Source organism: Bubalus kerabau, chromosome 7 (assembly GCF_029407905.1).
Source record: "Bubalus kerabau isolate K-KA32 ecotype Philippines breed swamp buffalo chromosome 7, PCC_UOA_SB_1v2, whole genome shotgun sequence".
Taxonomy (NCBI): Eukaryota; Metazoa; Chordata; class Mammalia; order Artiodactyla; family Bovidae; genus Bubalus; species Bubalus kerabau.
Window position 1 is genome coordinate 18,857,786 of NC_073630.1, and position 19,926 is coordinate 18,877,711.

General features: G+C 36.0%; 1 long non-coding RNA gene across 5 annotated transcripts in view; it reads left to right on the forward strand.

Moving 5' to 3' along the window:
* LOC129657496 (uncharacterized) overlaps positions 1 to 19,926 on the forward strand; it is a 402,704-nt gene that overhangs the window by 109,621 nt on the left and 273,157 nt on the right. The window contains exon 3 of one of the 5 annotated variants that reach the window (XR_008716770.1): positions 8,956 to 9,334. The exons of the other annotated variants lie outside the window; for them this stretch is intronic. This is a non-coding gene — a long non-coding RNA (uncharacterized LOC129657496). Of the gene's footprint in view, positions 1 to 8,955; positions 9,335 to 19,926 lie in introns of those variants that run through there. 5 annotated transcript variants of the gene reach the window in all.

A 19,926-nucleotide genomic window follows, 5' to 3' on the forward strand; every position in this document is an offset into this window, starting at 1 on the left:
AAATAGACCTTAAAAAATAGAATTGATAGATAAATCACTTAGTTCCTTTAAATAAAAAATCATATGTATTTTGCAAAACCCCACGCACAAAAATTTGAATATAGTAGAAATGGAAATGAAGGGTTAAAACAAAAGAGATGTCTTATGTTGCTATTTCAGGAGCTGATATGTGATATTTTTCTAGGACATGAGAAGAATGATTGAATCTCTCACTTCCTCACCTAATATCAGAAAGAGAAAATAAAATGACGGATTAACATTAAAAAATGCACAAGCCGTATATGTGTGCTATATAGATTGGAGATAGGTATGTACAGTATAAAGATAATTATTGTCCATGACTCTTTTTTCCATACAAAATCACATAAACACAAAATCACATATCTGATTGGAATTTAAACTAGCATTGTTCAGTCCCTAATTCGTATCCAGATCCTTGTGACCCCATTGACTGCAGCATCCCAGGATCCTGTTTCCTCCACTGTCTCTCAGAGTTTGCTCAGACTTATGCCCCCTGAATTTGTGATGCTATTTAACCATCTCATCTTCTCCATTTGAATTCAGTTTTTCCAGCATCAGGCTCTTTTCCAATGAGTTTGGTGTTTGCATCAGGTGGCCAAAGTATTGGAGCTTCAGCTTCAGTATCAATCCTTCCAATGAATATTCAGGGCTGATTTCCTTTAAGATTGACACACAAGTTTTCTCCAGCACCACAATTCAAAAGCATAAATTCTTTAGTGCTCAGCCTTCTTTATGGTCCAACTTTCACATCTGTACATGACTACTGGAAAAACCATAGCTTTGACTATACGGACCTTTGTCATCAAAGTGATGTCTCTAGTGTTTAATAGACTGTGTAGTTTTGTCATAGCTTTTCTTCCAAGGAGCAAGCATCTTTTAATTTCATGGCTGTAGTCACTGTCCACAGTGATTTTGGAGCCCAAGAAAATAAAGTTTGTCTTTATTTTTCATTTGTTTTTATCTTCCATTTCCATTATCTCCCCATCTATTTGCAATGAAGTGATGGGACCAGATGTCTTGATATTAGTTTTTTGAGTGTTGGGTTTCAAGCCAGCTTCTTCACTCTCCTCTTTCACCTTCATCAAGAGACACTTTAGTTCCTCTTTACATTCTGCCATTAGAGTGATATCATCTGAATATCTGAGGTTGTTGCTATTTCTCCTGACAGTCTTGATTCCAGCTTGTGATTCATTCAGTCTGGCATTTCACATCATGTATCCTGCATATAACTTAAATAAGTGAGGTGACAATATACAGTTTTGTCATGGTCCTTTCCCAATTTTGAACTAGTCTGTTGTTCCATGTCCAGTTCCATTGCTTCTTGACACACATGCAAGTTTCTCAGGATATAGTTAAGTTGGTCTGGTACTCCCATCTCTTAAGAATTTTCACAGTTCATTGTGATCCACATGGTCAAAGGATATAGCATAGTCAATGAAGCAGAAGCAGATTTTTTCTGGAACCCCCTTCCTTCTTCCATGATCCAACAAATGTTGGTGATTTGATCTCTGGTTCCTCTTCCTTTTCTAAACCCATCTTGTACATCAGGAAGTTCTCAGTTCATGTATTGTTGAAGCCTAGCTTAAGAGATTTTGAGCATTGCTAGCATGTGAAATAAGTGCAGCTGTAGAGTGGTTTGAACATTCTTTGGCACTACCCTTCTTTGGGATTGGAATGAAAACTGACCTTTTACAGTCCTGTGGAACCAATTATTTACTAGTTAATTAGATCAGTTCAAATTCAGTAAGACAAATCTGAACTTCATCTTTTTGCAAAATTTCCTTCTCAGCCTCAATATTCAGATCATCATTATTTGCTAAGAAATTAAAGATCTACTTTAGAGTCTTTCATCAATCACGAGTAAAATCCTATTCTCTCTATACCTCATTGCTACACATCTGTTCCACTTTCATCTTTTGATGGTCCTCTAGCATTAATTTATTTTGTTTTTCCCCTGTCTGCATCATTTCTGTTGTCTCTAGTGACAGGTACTCTTTCTAAAACAAAAATCTGATTACAGAGTAGATATAACTTCATTATTTAGTCCTAGTCTTCATTTACAGCATAATTATCAATACTTATCTTTATAATCACAGTTTTAAAATTAATATTCATTTTGAATTACTATTTCTAAATCTGCCATATTTTTTTCTCTTCTAAAATTACTTTCACATGCTGTTCCCTCTACCCTCTACTTTCTCAAGCTTCTAGATGAAACATTTGTTATTCTTTAATGATTCTATAATCTCATTTCTTGAGCAGTGTTAACTATATTCTTTGCCATGGTATACCCTCTTTTGTTCATAGAAGTTCATACCACTTACAGTTGATTATATTTGTTCATATTTTATTGTTGCTATTGAAGTGTAAATTCCCTGAGAGCATAAAGTGTATCTTACCAATCCTATCAATATTTTTTGTCTTTAATTAGTACAGTGCCTAATGTTAAATTGATAGTAAGTGTATATCATGGGCTTCACTAGTTGGTTCAGTAGTAGAGAATCCACCTGCCAATGCAGGAGACACAGGTTCAATCCTCACATTGGGAAGACCTTGGAGAAGGAAATCACAACTCATTCCAGCATTCTTGCCTAGGAAATCCTATAGACAGAGGAGTCTAGTGGGCTACAGTCCATGGGGTCACAAAGAGTTAGACACAATTTAGCAACTAAACCACAAAAGTGTATGTCATACTTATTGCTACATTAATGAATAAGTGAAACAACCCAAAACTGTTTCAATACCAGAATGAATAAACTATAGTTTCATATATTTTGGTTTGATACAACCTTTATGGCACAGAGTGAAGAGGAAATAAAGAGCATCTTGACAAAGATGAAAGAAGAGAGAAAAAAAGCTGGCTTAAAACTCAGCCTTCAAAAAACTAAGATCATGGCATCTGGCCCCATCATTTCATAGCAAATAGATGGGAAACAATGAAACAGTGACATATTTTATTTTCTTGGGCTACCAAATCACTGCAGATGGTGACTGCAGCCAGGAAATTAAAGGACACTTGCTCCTTGGAAGAAAAGCTATGACCAACCTAAACAGCATATTAAAAAGCAGAGACATTGCTTTGCCAACAAGGGTCTGCCTAGTCAAAGCTATGGCCTTTCCAGTAGTCAGGTATGGATGTAAAAGTTGGATCATAAAAAAAGCTGAGTGCTGAAGAATTGATGCTTTTGAACTGTGGTGTTGGAGAAGACTCTTGAGAGCTGATTCATTAGAAAAGACCCTGATGCTGGGAAAGATTGAAGGCAGGAGGAGAGGGGGACAACAGAGGATGAGATGGTTGGATGGCATCACCAACTCAATGGACATGAGTTTGAGCAAGCTCCAGGAGTTGGTGAAGGACAGGGAAGTCTGGTGTGCTACAGTCCATGAGATCTCAAAGAGTCAGACATGACTGAGTGACTGAACAATGACAACAACTATATTTTTGTTTAGTTGCTAAATTGTGTCTGATTATTTTGTGACTCTGTAGACTCTAGACCACCAGGCTTCTCTGTCAATGGGATTTTTCAGACAAAAATACTGGAGTGGTTAGCCATTTACTTCTACAGGGTATCTTCCTCACTCATGGAGAGAATCTCTTGCATCTCCTGCATTGGCAGGTGAATTCTTTACCACTGAACCAACAGGGAAGTCCAGTTTCATATATCATATGAGATCAGTCGCTCAGTCATGTCCGACTCTTTGCGACCCCATGAATCGAAGCACGCCAGGCCTCCCTGTCCATCACCAACTCCCGGAGTTCACTCAGACTCACGTCCATCGAGTCAGTGATGCCATCCAGCCATCTCATCCTCTGGAGTCCCCTTCTCCTCTTGCCCCCAATCCCTCCCAGCATCAGAGTCTTTTCCAATGAGTCAACTCTTCGCATGAGGTGGCCAAAGTACTGGAGTTTCAGCTTTAGCATCATTCCTTCCAAAGAAATCCCAGGGCTTATCTCCTTCAGAATGGACAGGTTGGATCTCCTTGCAGTCCAAGGGACTCTCAAGAGTCTTCTCCAATACCACAGTTCAAAGGCATCAATGCTTCGGAGCTCAGCCTTCTTCACAGTCCAACTCTCACATCCATACATGACCACTGGAAAAACCATAGCCTTGACTAGACGAACCTTTGTTGGCAAAGTAATATCTCTGCTTTTGCATATGCTATCTAGGTTGGTCATAACTTTCCTTCCAAGGAGTAAGCGTCTTTTAATTTCATGGCTGCAGTCATCATCTGTAGTGATTTTGGAGCCCAGAAAAATAAAGTCTGACACTGTTTCCCCATCTATTTCCCATGAAGTGATGGGATTGGATGCCATGATCTTCGTTTTCTGAATGTTGAGCTTTAAGCCAACTTTTTCACTCTCCACTTTCACTTTCATCAAGAAGCTTTTGAGTTCCTCTTCACTTTCTGCCATAAGGGTGTTGTCATCTGCATATCTGAGGTTATTGATATTTCTCCTGGCAATCTTGACTCCAGCATGTGCTTCCTCCAGTCCAGTGTTTCTCATGATGTACTCTGCATATAAGTTAAATAAACAGGGTGACAATATACAGCCTTGACGAACTCCTTTTCCTATTTGGAACCAGTCTGTTGTTCCATGTCCAGTTCTAACTGTTGCTTCCTGACCTGCATACAAATTTTCAAGAGGCAGATCAGGTGGTCTGGTATTCCCATCTCTTTCAGAATTTTCCACCGTTTATTGTGGTCCACACAGTCAAAGGCTTATAAGGAAATGTTATTCAGCAATGAAAATAATCATTCAAATATAGTTTGAGCAAAAATTACAGCCATGCACACAAAGATCATAGTATCTGTTTCCATTGATACTGTAGGGGAGAAAAAACTTTTTCTCTTAGATTTAGTTCTCAGGGACCTGGGTATTAAACTGACAAAATACAAATCAAGAGAGGAAAGATTTACTCATATGCATACAGGAGCTAACAAAAGAAGTAACTCCTTTGCTGAATGGTCAAAGAGAGAGGTTTATATACCTAACTTAGTTGGGAAAAGGAATGGGGCAGAAAAGTCTTCTGTGGGAAGAACGAATAGGTTTTTTCAGGAAAGATAAATGAGTTTCTAGGCCAATAATGGGAGAAAAGAAAGATTGTTCTATTTGTTTATGTAGGTGTGAGTGTCATTCAGTCTTGTACATGGCCATGAAACTTCCCATTAGGTGGGATTTATGGTAGCTTCATTTCTCAGTTGTCACTTTTAGTCAGAAGAGGGAAGCTCCAAGAAGGCTTCTTTCTGCATCTGTTGAACCTCAAATCTCTTTAGCTGAAAATAATATTCATACCAGTTCTGAGTTTCCAGGCAAAGCCCTGAAATATCAAGTTAAAAGAAAATAAAAACAACAACAGCAACAAGAAAACAGGCACATTTATAAAGTTAATAGTAAACATAGTGGTTACTTTTTTGAAGACATGGTAGTGACTGGAAGGGAATATGGTAGGACTTTTGCACCATTGGCTGTATTCTATTTCTTTTTCTGGGTGGTGTTTACATAGATGTATTCAGATTGTGGAAATTCATTTATGGTATCTGCATGGTTGTATAATTTTCTCAGTATGTTTTTATCAAAGAAGTATATTAAAGATGAGAAGCTAGATGAATTACTTTTACTTTGATATATAATAAACAGTAATATTTAATATGTGGAGTAGCAGGTAGAGGAGAAATCATAGAAAGTATGTTTATTTCATAATTAATCAAGAAATGTTTATGAATAGCAAATTTCTGAAACTGTTTGACTAAAGACAGGAAATATTCACCCCTGTAAGATATATTTGAGGATCAGAATTTTATGACTATCTTCTTTGATATCCACTTGCATGTCAGAGAGGACCTCAAAACTATTTCTCAAACTGAACTCATCATCTCTTCTTCCTGCTGACACAAAAAGCATTGTTTGTTTCCTGATTTCATAAATGGTACCATCAACAATTCAGTTTCCCAAGCCAGTGCCCTGGGTATTAACATTTACTCATCCAAGAAATCAGTATATTCTGTTGATCATCCTTTGTGTATATATCTAGGTATGTTTATTTCTTTCCATCTTTACTGCTCTATTGAAGTCCAGAGCATTGCATCTTTCAGCCCATCATCATTGCAGCAACCATCTGACTGTTTTTCTCAGTCTGGTCTTACATACACTCTCATCTGTTTCCTACAATGCAGGAAGAAAGTTCTTCACAACTAGCTCTAGGGAACAAAACAAGGTGTGTTTTAAGAATACCATGCCAGTGCCACCAAGAGGATTTCTGTGACAGCATAGCAAATAGAGTCTCTAAAAAGCTGAAAGGAATAAGCACCAAATTCCATACATGTCGCAGACTTAGAACAACATTCCGTCTATGTACACAAATAATCTCCCTAACTATCTTAGAATTAGCATTCTAGAGAAAAGATTGTCTTCTTAGTAATGCATGCCAAAACATAAATCTAGATTTTAAAATAAAGGCACACAATTTCAGATAGAATAGTCCCATTTGGCTGCTGTATATAACAAAGACTGAAAATTACAACTTATTTTAAGTAAATTGAACGTGTTAAATTAGTACCTCAAAAGACTTCAATTAAAATACATTTGAAGCATAGCTATAATATATAACAATCTGGAAAATTGATCCTGGAAATTATTTAAATGTAATATTTTAGATAACTTGAAAATCTGTGGAGTATATAACTTTTGAAAACTCTTAGGTGGTACATAAGCAAAAACACTTAAAAGTCAGTGTTTTATCGGATTAAATGATACAAAAACCACTACCTAATGGGAGAAGCTTTTACTATGAAAACTATCAGAGTAACATGGCAGTTATCATAAACTCTGAAGTAGGAAAGACATACTTTTTAATTATTTTCTTTAAAGTGGAGAAAGCATCACAAGTAAATATGAGGTTTTATCTTTTTAGCATTTCAATATATTATACAACAATTAGAAATGAAGTTAATGAAGACTATGGTGTGGGAAAATAAAGAGTTTTTATTTGCTCTATAAGGAAACCTGTGTCCATAGATATTAATATGATTATTGTTAAATTACCCTCATTTTACACAAGCCAGATTTTTCTCTCAAAGGATGGGATTTCATCTGAGAAAGTAATAGAAAATTCAATTCTAAGAATATAATATATTTGTACTGATATAAAGGATACTTGCAGGTAGTAAGTATTTAAATGTTATGCTGCCCTGACAACTAAACAGTGCAGAACAAAACAGAAAAGTGAGTGAAATGTGGTAGCATTTTGCTGCCTTAAACTTGGCTTATTTTTCAATGTGTATAATTTTACATAAATTTTAATAGCACAGCATGGACAATCATTTCCACTGTCTACAAATGACGTGTATTTAGCTTAATTATCGTTAATCATTTATTCAAATATTTTGAGAAATAATTGAAAAGTTTAATTACATGTTTTCTTAAATCCACAAATATATTTAAATATAGAAAATAAATACTTTGGTACAAATTAAGTGTTTAAAAATCCTGCTAAAATATCATAACAGAAAATACTATGTAACTTTTCATCCCTGATAAACTTAACTGGTATTTATTATCCATAGTTCTTGGCCATCTAATTTCTGTTTTTAGCTTTACATTTGTTACAGTTCAAATCTAAATGTAAAATTTCAAAACAGCAAATAATTTGTTACCATGGCAACAAGTTGAACATCTCTACAATTATAAACCAAAGTTTCTTTATTATTTAGTAAATAATGAGAAGCAATAATAGCAATTCCAAAATCTCCACAAATATAACTAATTTCCTATTGCTTTCCTACAAAGACTGGCAAACAGGTTTGTTAAACCAAGAAACTTTACCATTAGGGTAAGTGTCCAAAAGAAAATGTGCCCTTTGGTCATATCATTAAATGTCATCTCATTAAGACTCATCAAGGACAAGATATATGAATAAGAGAATCTGCATAACTGAATCAGTAAAAACAAATAAACCAAAACTTAAAGTAGAAGCCATCGTGGTCTTTGTTTTTAGAGGATACCAGATGAAAAGACTCAGTGGATTGATTGAGTAGAAAAACACCAAGAGAGACTAGAAATGATGTGCTAACTAGTAGATGGAGCAGAGATGCCAGGAATGAAGACAGGGAAAGGCAATAAGAAAAGCAAAAAAACAAAAACCTTGTCTATTGTTTTATCTTTGGGAATTAACAGTGTAAGCTACAGATTAGGAAGAGATGATGTCCACCCACAAAGAATTGAGACCATCAACCCAGGAATTCCCTGCTGGCCCTCTAAAGATGAGTGTCTTCATGAGGACAGTGGAAAAACAAAGAACAGTAGGAAGGACAATAGACAGACACAGGATTAGGAAGCCTAAGTATATTTAAGATATCTGCAAACCATCAAGTATTACTTGCTTGGATTAGAAATTTTTTAATCTAGAGGATAGTCAGCTTGCTGTGTCAGTAACCTAATTAATATCAGTTTAGGTTCTCCTCATTCACTAATGTAAGTCGGTATTAAAACTGTCTGCCCCATATTTCGGATTTTCCTAAATATTAGAAAATTATTAAGGGAGGATGTGTTAACATTGCTTTATTTTAGGAAGTTATTATCTGAGGAAAATTAAGAAAATATTTTGAGACTCCTAGTTGGGTGAATCAGTTCGTATAGTCAGTAATATCAGCAAAACTCATATTATTTCAATATGTTTTTAATTATTTGAACATTTTCAATCATTAGCACCTTAGCTATCTGGTTCAGATATAAACAAGAGGCAGTTTAAGAGGAGGGATTTACTAGTGGTACTGAGAAAAGTTTCCCAGTTAATTCAATTCAGTACAGCATTTCTTTCCTGTTATTCTGACAACAGTAATGCCATGGGCTGTTCTATGACAGATAAATTCAGTGACTCAATATTGATGGGATGGGACTGATAGAGCCATTATTTCTCTCCAATACATTGCTAGGAGCAAGCAGCTCAGATCCTCTGGATGATTTTCTAAATACCCTTGGGACTCTCAGAACGTCCCCTGCAAGATGGTGACACCAAGATGCCCCTACCTTCAGTCACCTGAGGAAGGAAGAGACAGCCCTTAAGAAGGACTTCACACTGCTTCTCAGGGGCAGGGGGTGGGGGATAAGAAAAGGAGAAAATCTGTGCATGTGCCACTGAGCTAGGAATTGAAGTTGAAACACAGTCATTCTGATTGTACATTTAAGTCTAGAGACCCAAATTGTACCCTCTTAATCAATTCTGAGAAGGAGAAAGGGAAAGAGACCACAAAGGTGAAGTGAGAAAGTCAACTGTGTCCCAGTGTCATTAGGAGAAGTCTATAAAGACTTGAATTATATATTTTGTGAAAAAAATGAAAAAAATTGTGCACATAAGAGTTTTTATAAATTTGTAAAACCTTCAAGCATTTCTAAGTTACCTATGTTTATTTTTTACTTGTATTTTTTTTTGCTTGTTTTATGATGGTAATATCTATCAATATATTTAAATTTTTACTTAGGCATTTAGGAAGAAGTGTATTATAAAAGCACTGGCATAAGTGAAAAGATATAAATATCCTTTCTTTCATTAATTTATTTATGAGAAATTAAACATGTATGGTAGAAGTTTGGTGGAACAGGATACAAGTATGAAATGTATAAGACCAGTAGCTTTTCAATTTACCAAATCTTTTGCCAGAACAAATTGAGTAGAAATGGAAATGAGTGTGCTCTGTGTATTTGTGACATACACATAAGGTTTGGCTTCTTTCTCCAGCATTAATAACAGATGTTCTTGACTTACGAAGATGTTCTTGACTTACCAGGATGTTCTCCTGTCCTTGACTTACTGTTTTCTTGCTAAATCTTGGTTTAGCTTTCTTCCAGACCTCATTTTAACCTGCCCTATACTTTTTGTTTCCATACCATTTTATACACTGGAATCAATTTATTCCAGATTTTATAAAGTCGATCTGCCTTAAATAAGGCTGTGAGATACATCAAGGTGAGATTTTATCTGTCTGACCAGACAGATATTATGTTCTATGGGCTAGTGAAGTTCCTTTTATACCCAATAATTATGCAGTGTCTGACCTAAAAGTCACTAGGCAAGTGATATTTTTCTCTTTTTCTCCTTTATTTAAAAAAGCAACTGGCCACAATTTACTAATTGACCAAAGTCATACTATAAGCCCTACATATAACTCTTCTTTATATTAAATAATATTGCCACCAAAAAATAAATAAAAACACACTTCTGAATTCAAATGATTGATGCAAAGCATTTTAGAGAATATCATACAATTTTTCAATATATCCAAGTATCCAACATTTCAGTATATTACCAAGTCCTAATCCAAGGAATGCACAGATGACTTCCTTTTGCTACATACTGACAGATTTCTTCTGTGCTTTCTTTTTCAGTTTTATTTTCCTTGGATTATAGGAAAAGAGAAATGTTTCTGTTTTTCCTGTTTTTAAAGAAATCCAGTGATTCAAAAGAAGGAAACTTGCCTGTACTCAGTTTTGTTGGTATCATTCTTTAAGGGCAGAATTAATGGCAGAATCATTAAATAACACAATTCCCCTCACCTGTTCCTTTGTTCATCCTGAAAAGATGTGGAACCCTCCTCTGTACAGAGCAGGTTTAGAAAAAAAATATGTTATTCATTACCTATGAAGGAACATCAGAAAAAGCATACATTAACTTTCTTTGTAACATTTCAGCTCCTTTTTAAATATAAAAGATATAGAAGTAAGTCTTATATAATAAGCTATCGTCTCTTATGTTCTCTGGGAATAGAGGCAGTGGGAACCTGTGGGGTTTGAGAAACCCAAATGTGAAGAATCATAGAGGTCCAGACATTTCCCAAGAGAAGCATTTTCCAAACTAGTTCTTGAGAGATTCTCTTCAGAGAGTAGAAAAACTGTCAAAATTTTTGTGGACAAAGGTATTTTGAAAATACTACATAATGAATCCTCTGTTTAGCTTTGTAATACATAGAGATTAAATATTCTAAGAAGTAATGTAGGAAAGAAAGGTGTTTAATTTTGGTGACAGAATAATTATTTGGGGTTGTATCTCATTTTTTAAAATTTTTGCAAGGCCCTCTTCTCCTTATTTAAGCAAGGAGCCAAACCCTTTCTGTTTTGTTGTGTCTTGGCTGAAAGCAAACAGTTCTTCAAGTGATCAGTTTATCTTCTTTTTCTCTCTTTGTGAAAGCCTAAAATTATTTTATAAAGAATGATAGTGATCTAAAGGGGAAACAGAGAGCTCTGAACAGAGACAAAAATGTGAAATTTCCCTGGACTGGGAACCAGTCCTGAAATCAGCAAAGTCCTGGGTATATGCTGCTGCTGCTGCTGCTGCTAAGTCGCTTCAGTCGTGTCTGACTGCTACCCCGTAGATGGTGGCCCACCAGGCTCCCCCGTCCCTGGGATCCTCCAGGGAAGAACACTGGAGTGGGTTGCCATGTCCTTCTCCAATGCATGAAAGTGAAAAGTGAAAGTGAAATTGCTCAGTCATGTCCGACTCTTATCAACCCCATGGACTGCAGCCTACCAGGCTTCTCCATCCATGGGATTTTCCAGGCAAGAGTACTGGAGTGGGTTGCCATTGCCTTCTCCACCTGGGTATATAATAGGGATGAATTCTCATTTTGTGGCATCATCTTGACAGTTGATAAAACCTAGAGAGTGACGGCTGTGTGGTAGGACCCTAGGTTCCAGGGCCTTAAACTTTAGAAAAAGAAAAAAAAAAAAAAATTCTGTGGCCTGGGCTGGGCACAACAGCCTGCCATATGAGATCACATGATCTGAGACAGTGAGGTTGTACGCGATCCTGAGCACTTTTGTGGACAAAAGAGCTCCACATCTTTTGCTAGAGCATTCTAAACTTCTTGTGTTCTTGTACAATCTGAGATTGTAGGCAAGAAGTAGAGAGACCCTAATAATGACTAATGGTGAATTTTCTGCCAAACTGTCAAGATGGGTAGCCCAAAATTGAGTTTATTTTGATTTATAAATTGATGGCATTTCTTATAACTTTTGCTTATAAAATAAGATTCAGACAAATAAGATATTTATTTTTATCTTAGTTTTCTTTTTAAGTAATAATAATTAGCTGGGCACATTTAAGGGATTCAAATAAATTAAAAAAGAAATCCTACTCAACTACTATTCAATGAAACATGTTTAGAGAGTATGCCTTTGTAGCATCACTTTGAAGGAATTTCCTCTGATACAAATGTATGGTGCCACAGTAAAGAGGTCCTATCTACTACCACTCAAAGGGCATGTACAAATTCTAATCAGTAGCCAAAGGGAGAAACACATCATAATGTAGCTCCTAGGGCATCACTTATTTTTCAAATACTGGAATCAAGATTGTAGGGAGAAACATCAACAACCTCAGATATGCTGATGATACTACACTAAGGGCAGAAAGTGAAGAGGGGCGTGATGATATGGGAGAATGGCATTGAAACATGTAAATTATCATATGTGAAATGAATCGCCAGTCCAGGTTCGATGCATGATACAGGGTGCTTGGGGCTGATGCACTCGGATGACCCAGAGGGATGGGATGGGGAGGGAGGTGGGAGGGGGGTTCAGGATGGGGAACACATGTACACCTGTGGTGGATTCATGTCAATGTATGGCAAAACCAATACAATATTGTAAAGCAAAAAAAAAAAAAAAGTAAATTAAAAAAATTAAAAATAAAAAGTCTCTTGATGAAGGTGAATGAGTAGAATGAAAAAGCTGGCTAAAATTTAACATTCTAAAAACTAAGATCATGGCATCTGGTCCCATCACTTCATTGCAAATAGGGAAAAAGTGGAAACAGCCACAGTTTCACTTGCAGTCTGGCTCCAAATTCACTATAGACAGTGACCGCAGCCACAAAATTAAAAGATGCTTGCTCCTTGGAAGAAAAGCTATGACAAATCTAGATAGCATATTAAAAAGCAGAGATATCACTTTGCAAACAAAAGTTTGTGTAGCTTGTGGTTTTTGCAGTAGTCATGTATGCATATGAGATTTGGACCATAAAGAAGGCTGAATGCTGAAGAATTGATGGTTTTTAACTGTGGTTCTGGAGAAGACACTTCAATAGCAAGGAGATCAAATGAGTCAATCGTAAAGGAAATCAACCCTGAATATTCACTGGAGGGGCTGATGCTGAAGCGCCAATTCTTTGCTGAATGTGAAGAGCTGACTCATTCGAAAAAACCCTGGTGCTGGGAAAGATTGAGGGCAAATGGAGAAGGAGCAGCACCGGAGGAGATGGTTTTACATCTCATCCGGTTTGATGCTGTGACTCAATGCACATGGATTTGAGCAAACTCAGGGAGATAGTGAAGGACAGGGAGACATGGTGTGCTGCAGTCCATGGGGTCGCAAAGAGTCAGACAGAACTTAGCAACTGAACAACAACTAGCAGTCTGGGGAAGCTGCTCTCCCTGTTGCCAGCCTGATTATGTATATCTCTGTGAAACCAGTAAAGGAGTCCTTTTGCTTTGGTGTGCTGTTAAAATAGAGAAAATTTACTCAAGTGCCTGTGGCTAAGGCTTAGACATTTTGAGCTAGAAGACTTTGGTTAAAATATGTTCAAATTTACAGTTAGCAATACTGAGTCTAGACTAGCCTCCTGTTCTCAAATCTTTGCTTTATTACTTAATTGATGTGAACATGTTTTATTTAACAAATAGAAATAGAAAGCATCATTTCAAAGTTTTTTTGTCTTCTTTCCGTATCTCTATTTTTGTTTCAGAATGCTCTAGGGTAAAATGAAAATTCCTAAAGATCACTTCTATTAGAAATATATAAACCAACTTCAAATATATTTTTATAATCAGTACATTCAATACTCTAGACAAAAGGAGTACTCTAGATAAAAGCAGAACATCAGAAGAATATTCATTTATAAATGCAGATGCATAGATGAGTCCTTCTATGAATAACATTCAAAATTGAGTCAATTGAAAAAACTTCTGAAATACAGTGCAGTACTACATCAGTGGAAATCAATTTGAATAAGAATGATTCTGAAAACTGTTGAACACTTCACAGTGCGATTGCAGTGCATCATTACAGAGAAATTTGGTCCAGGTGTTGCAGTAATTTTGATACATGGGGAAAGTTCACAGCTCACTGGTCCTCAAATGAATTTCCATATGTGAAGTGATTTAAGTCTATTACTCTGTGCACTCAAAAGATTGAAAGTGTCAGACTGAGCTTACATTTGTTATTTACCGTCTGTAACCTTTCATAGATTTTTGAATTTTGCTTTAAAACTATCTTCTTAAGAAACCAAATATTTAATACTCTAATATCAGGACAGTTATTATGACACAGGGCCAAACTAGGAAAGTAAGAGTTAAGCATTCTGATTCATGGGGCTTCCCTTGAGGCTGAGTGGTAAAGAATCTGCCTTCCAATGCAAGGGAGGGTTTGATCCCTTGTTCGTGAAGATCCCCTGGAGAAGGAAATGGCAACCTACTCCAGTATTCTTGCCTGAAGAATCTTATGGTGCCTGACATGCTACCATCCATGGGATTGTAGTCAGACACGATTTAGTGACTGAAGAGCAACAACAGTAGCAGGTGATTCATACTTGGTAAATATCTCAATTGAAGCATACTTTTGTTTTCAATAAGATTTCCTTTTTCAACACGTATGTGTTTTCTGATATTTAAAAATAAGAAAATAAATAGAAAAATTAAAGTAGATTTTACTTTTAAAATTTCCTTTATAGCAAAACATACCTGTTTTAAACAAATTTCTATCCAAAAAGTGTATATGAAAACATAAACACCCAGAATTGTCAAAGCAATCCTGAAGAAAATAAACAAAGCAGGAGGCATAATTCTCCCAGACTTAAGACAATACCACAAAGCTACAGTAATCAAAAATCAAAACAGCATTGTATTATTACAAAAACAGTCATAGGAATCAGTGAAACAAAATAGAGAGCCTAGGAATAAACCCACACACCTTCCATTAATTAGTCTTTGACAAAGAAGGCAAAAAATATAAAATGGGAAAAAGCCTCTTCAGCAAGTAGTGCTGGGAATGTTGGACAGCTACATATAAATTAATTAAGTTAGAATACATCTTCATACCATGCACAAAAATAAACTCAAAATGTTTAAAGACTTAAACGCAAGACATGACACCACGCAACTCCTAGAAAACAACATAGGCAAAAGATTCTCTAACATAAATCATAATAATGTTTTCTTAGGTCAGTCTCCTAAAGCAATAGAAATAAAACAAAATAAACCAATGGGAAATCAAACTAGCTTTTGCATAGCAAATTAAACCATAAAAAATAATAAATGAAAACAAAAAGACAACCTATGCAATGGGAGAAAATATTTGAAAATATTGCAACTGACAAGGGCTTAACCTCCAAAATATACAAGCAACTCATACAACTCAACAACAAAAAACTCAAACAACCCAATCAGAAACTGGGCAGAAGACCTTAATAGATATTTCTCCAAAGAAGACATATGGATGGCCAGTAGGCACGTAAAAAAGATGTTCAGTGTCACTAATTATCAGAGAAATGCAAATCAAATTTAGTATGAGGTGTCACCTCACACCAGACAGAATGGCCATCATTAAAAAGTCTACACATAATGCTGGAGAGGGTGTGGAGAAAAGAGAGCCCTCCTCCACTGTTGGTGGGAATGTTGGTGTAGCCACTGTGGAAAACAGTATGGAAGTGCCTCACAGAATTACCATATAATCCAGCAATCCTACTCCCGTGCATATACCTGGGCAAAACTATAATTCAAAGGATACATGCACCCCTATTTTTATAGCAGCACTATTCCCAATAACCAAAACATGGAAACTACCTAAATGTTCATTAGCAGATGAACGTATAAAGAAGATGTGGTACATGTATACAATGGGATATTTCTCAGCCATAAACAAGAACTAAATAATGCCATTTGTGGCACCATGAATGGGTCAAAAGATAATCATACTAAGTGAAGACAAATATCATATGATATCAGTTATATATGAAATCTAAAATAAGCACAAATGAACCTATCTATAAAACAGAAACAGACTCACAGACATAGGTATCAGACTTGTGATTGCCAAGAGAGAGGGAGGAAGGGAGAGGGATAGACTGGGAGTTTGGGGTTGGTGAATGTAAACTGTTACATTTAGAATGAAAAACCAATAAGGTCCTACTACAAGGAACCATATGCAGTTTCCATAATGGAAAATAATATTAAAAAAGAGAATTTGTAAATGTGTATAGCTAAGTCACTTTCCTAAACAGAAGAGATTGGCACAACATTGTAAATCAATTATATTTTAATTAAAAAGAACTTAAAAAGTTTTAAAAGCTTTAGGAGATATCGCCAAAGGAAAGAAACTGATTTTTTCTAAAGTTGAGTATCAAAAGAGTTGAAATCTCACCCAGTAAGATTTCTCTTCACATCAGTTATATATTTTACATCAATAAACAAAAAATGGACGTTAGTTTGAGTGAACTCCGGGAGTTGGTGATGGACAGGGAGGCCTGGCGTGCTGCAATTCATGGGGTCACAAAGAGTCAGACACGACTGAGCGACTGAATTGAACTGAACTGAACTGAAACAAGAAATAAAAGCAAAAATGAAGTGTTAAAAGTCACTGGAGATGTTCCAGAGTTTTAACTATAAGGACCAGGGGAAAACAAAGTATAAGAGACATGTTAGAATAGTTAATCCTGTTTTTCCTAAAAACATCTGTTGTGTGTTCAAATTTTTCAGTGTCATATCTTTTTGCCTTTTCATACTGTAAAAGTTCCATATAATCAAAGCTATGGTTTTTCTAGTAGTCACGTATGGGTCTGAGAGTTGGACCATAAAGAAAGCTGAGTACCAAAGAATTGATGCTTTTGAACTGTGGTGTTGGAGAAGACTCTTGAGAGTCCCTTTGACTGCAAGGAGATCAAATCAGTCAATCCTGAAGGAAATCAGTCCTGAATATTCATTGGAAGGACTGATGCTGAAGTGGAAGCTCCAATACTTTGGCTACCCAATGCAAGGAGCTGACTCGTTAGTTCAGTTAGTTAGAAAAGACCCTAATGCTCGGAAACATTGAAGACAGGAGAAGAAGGGGATGACAGAGGATGAGATAGTTGGATGGCATCACTGACTCAATGGATATGAGTTTGAGCAGGTTCCAGGAGTGGGTGAGGGACAGGGAAGCCCGGCGTGCTGCAACTTTATGGAGTTGCAAAGAGTTGGACATGATGGAGCAACTGAACTGAACTGATATTCAAAGTTGAAAAAAAAATACACTATATATAACTGTAGGTTTCAGTTACTTTATGGCATATTCTTCTCTAAATTTATTGACAACAGATGATGAAATTGAAATGTGAATAATATTCTGCATGATGATTACAAAATTACTGAAACTGAGTGGTCATTCATTATCCTTTAGGTCTCAGTAGTGCTGGGAGAAGGCAATGGCATCCCACTCCAGTACTCTTGCCTGGAAAATCCCATGGACGGAGGAGCCTGGTGGGCGGCAGTCCATGGGGTCACAAAGAGTCAGACAAGACTGAGTGACTTCACTTTCAATTTTCACTTTCATGCATTGGAGAAGGAAATGGCAACCCACTCCACTGTTCTTGCCTGGAGAATCCCAGGGACGGGGGAGCCTGGTGGGCTGCCGTCTATGGGGTCACACAGAGTTGGACACAACTGAAGTGACTTAGCAGCAGCAGCAGCAGCAGTGCTGAATGAGTTAGTACAGATAACTGAGAGCTGGCAAACACCTTTTATATTTACTTAAGGACATCTATTTCAGGTGGGTTCTCATTTTACCAGTTTATAGCAATTGTACCATTATTCAAAATGTTTCACACATGATTATTTTACTTTGTTCTACCATGTGTACTCTGAAAACCGCTAATTCAATATTCATTATTCTTTAATAACCTAATAAGAGACTGGGAAAAAAATGGAAACAGCATCTATGTTGTCCCTATAAATACAGAAAACCATATTCTCATTCTCTTCAATCCTTTTGTTTTTGTTTTCCTCAGTCCTTAATTTGTGTGGTTCAGCCTTTAACTTCTAATGTCACTCAATTCAATTCATATAAAGGAAACATTATCTTCTAAACTATGATTAAAAGCATGTAAAAATAACCATTTTAGCCACTCTAAAATATACAATTCTATGGCATGAAGTACATTCATATTGTTATGAAAAAATTGCCACCATTGATCTCCAGAACTTATCTTTTCTAATGGAAACTCCATACCCATTAAATAACTCCACATTCTACCTTCCCCCAGCCCCCAGAAACCACCATTCTACTTCTATATCTAACTATTATAAGACCCATATAAACAGAACCATGGTATTTACACTTTTGAATTGATTTATTTCACTTAGGAAAATATCAAGTTTTATCCATTTTGTAGCATTTATCAGAATTCCTTTCCTTTTTAAGACTCAGTAATATTCCATATTGTATTTGTGTGTGTGTATGACTGTAGCCCGCCAAGCTCCTCTGTCCATGGGATTCTCCAGGCAAGAATACTGGAGTGGGTTGCCATTTTCTTCTCCAGGAAATCTTCCCAATCCGGGAATCAAACCCAAATCTCCCTCATTGCAGGCAGATTCTTTACCGACTAAGCTGCGCAGGAAGCCTATATTTATATCTACATCTATATCTATGTATATGTATACTTATGTATATGTATGTATACACACACACATACACACACACACATATATATAACATTTATGAACATTTAGTTTTTCTTTCATTGGTCAAAGGATACTTGGATTGCTTCCACCTCTTGGTTCTTGCAAGTAATTCTGCTATGAACATGGGTATAAATATACCTACTTGAGTCCCTGCTTTCAATTCTTTGGTATACGAGCCAGAAATAGAATTATTGAATCATATGATAATTCTATGTATAATAGTCTGAGGATCCACCATATTGTTATCCATAATGACTTACCATTTTTCACAGTTTTGCCAACAACACTAAATGGTTCCATATTTCCACATCTTTGCCAACAGTTGTTATTTTATGCTCTTTTTGTTATTACTATTATTGTATATAATAGTATATATTATATATATTATTTATAATATCTGTCCCAGTGGGTTTTCAGAACTTAGTTATATGGCACCTAGCTGTGAAGGAGATCTTCTTGCCCAATCCTATACTCTGTGGAAAAGAAGGAACAAAAGGAAAAAGTGGGAGTGATGGGAGGTAGAGAAGGATTGAGAACAGATTATGAGGTACAGCCAGTGGTGCCTGTTCATAGTAAATAGATACAGATTTGATTAAGATCATTTTGGTACCTATATATTCAGTGTTTTAGGCTCAGGGCAATTTTTTGTTGAATTTTGGAATTTCTGGGTAATGTATTATTACAAATCAGCACTGTCTGAGGGCCTATAGATAGATAACTGTTGGGCTAATCAAAATGAGAACAATAAGAACAATGTTGTGAATGTCTCATAAAACTTGATTGTTATTGTGATTGTTGTTACCCATTTATGTAATGATAGTGAGAGAAGATAACATTTACTTTTACATTTTAAATTGAATATATAAATTTTACAGTATATTAGCTTTTAGGCTTATCTGTTTCCACAGAACATAATTTCCTGACAAGTCATTCAAGTTGTTGAGTGTTTTAATAGTTTATTCCTTTTTATAGTATTCCATAGTATGGACAGAACATAGTTTGTTTAAACATCACCTATTGGAGAACATCTGATCATTTATAGCTTTTGACTATTATGAATATAGCTGCTGTAAATATTTGTGTACAGGTATTTGCATGAACATTAAGTTTCTATTTTCCTGGGGTAAATGCTCAAGAGTGATATTGGTGCATCATATAATATTTGCTGGCTAGTTTCATAAGGAATGGTTGAATTCTTTTCAG